The sequence below is a fragment of the Orycteropus afer genome, unplaced genomic scaffold (assembly GCF_000298275.1).
Source record: "Orycteropus afer afer isolate SDZICR_OR568_19922 unplaced genomic scaffold, OryAfe1.0 scaffold00327, whole genome shotgun sequence".
Lineage (NCBI taxonomy): Eukaryota > Metazoa > Chordata > Mammalia > Tubulidentata > Orycteropodidae > Orycteropus > Orycteropus afer.
Genome location: NW_006921914.1, coordinates 3,372,895 through 3,374,582, shown reverse-complemented (window position 1 = coordinate 3,374,582; position 1,688 = coordinate 3,372,895).

The window sequence follows — 1,688 nt, the reverse complement described above, 5'->3', positions numbered from 1 at the left end:
TTTTTTTTTTTTTGGTTAGAATGTAGAAATATGCATACTCATGATTTTGTATGACTCCCTGTTTTATAAATTACATATAAGAGAAGCTCGGAGGAGCCTTTCTTGGAGCAGTCTTAGAGGCACTAGACCCAGCTGTTCCCTCACTTGGCCAAAGAAATAAAAGTGCATTGTCTGTTCTCCAAAACAAACAAATAAATAAATAAATAAAATTACAATTTGTGTCATCCTATATATACTGCTCCACAGGCTTCTTTAAAATTAACATTTTGTTTCTTCTAAACTATTGCATTTTTATTATTGAAAAGAAAGAAAGAAGGACAAATGGAAATGGGAAACACAGAGAGGATATGGGAAGAGTGATGTTACATTGTGGGGATTGCAATCAATGTCATGAAACAAAATGTGTATGAGTTTTTGAATGGGAAACCAATTTGCTCTGTAAATTATCGCTCAAATCACAATAAAAAGCTAAAAAGAAAAAAAGAAATGGAGACAAATGCCACCTGGTGACTAGAGTGAGAGTTGCAATTCTAAAGTCTCAGGACAGGAGGCTTTGCAAAGGGAGGAGGGAATGAGGGAGGAAATTAGACTCCAAGGTCTCAGCTAGATCATTCTGGAATTTACCACCCACTGTCAGCAATTCCTCCGTATATACGATTTTCTGTGGACCTTAAGTTGTAAAGAAAGTGCGTGTGTGAGTGTGTGAATATTTATAATGAAGAACTTTGAGACTAAGAAACACACGTACACAGATATACCCCTTGCTGTGGACTCATTCATAGCACTACTATAGGACAGAGTAGAACTGACCCATAGCGTTGCCAAGGCTGTAAATCTTTCAGAAGCAGTCTGTTTCATCTTTCTCCTGCGGAGCACTGGTGGGTTTGAACTGCCGACCTTTTGTTTAACAGCTGAGCACAAAACCACTACTCTCCTGGGCTCCTTACACAAATATATTGTCAAATAAGTTGCTTTAATATGCTGTTTTCCCAACAAATTAATATACTGTGAACTTATTTCCAAAATGTAAAATACATATACATACTTTTTGCCTGTTGGATTACATATTTTTGCTCTTTACAAATTTTTATGTTAATAAATTGACCCAAAAAATCCTCTGCAAATAGGCAAGCATGTGTTCTCCAGATGCATTTCTCTGTAGATAATTTATTAGTGTATAGTTACATATAAAAAAATGTATGTAGATAAAATATACAAAAGTACACGTATCCTTCAAAATTGTAATCATGTTATGTATATTCTTTAGCAAATTGCCTATTTCACTTGGTATGATATCTCTGACTTTCCCAGAGCGTTTCATTTTTGTTGTTGTTAGCTGCTGTGGAGTTGGCCCTCAAGCTGATGTTTATTGGTCACGTATTGCTGTATAAGTGAATTTTCTACTGATACAATTTACAGACCTCTCTGTTGGTTCAAACCCACCAGCCACTCCTCGGAAGGAAGATGGGGCAATCTACTTCCGTGGTGATACTGCCTCGGAAACCCAAGGAGGGGTTGCTATGGGTCAGGTCTGACTCAACGGCACATAACAACAACAACAACAACTGTTGGTTAGAGGGATCTCTGGTGACCTAGTGCCTAAGCCATTCGACTGCTAATCAGAAGGCTTGCGGTTCAAACTCACAAGCCACTCCTCAGGAGGAAGATTGGGCAATCTTCTTCCATAG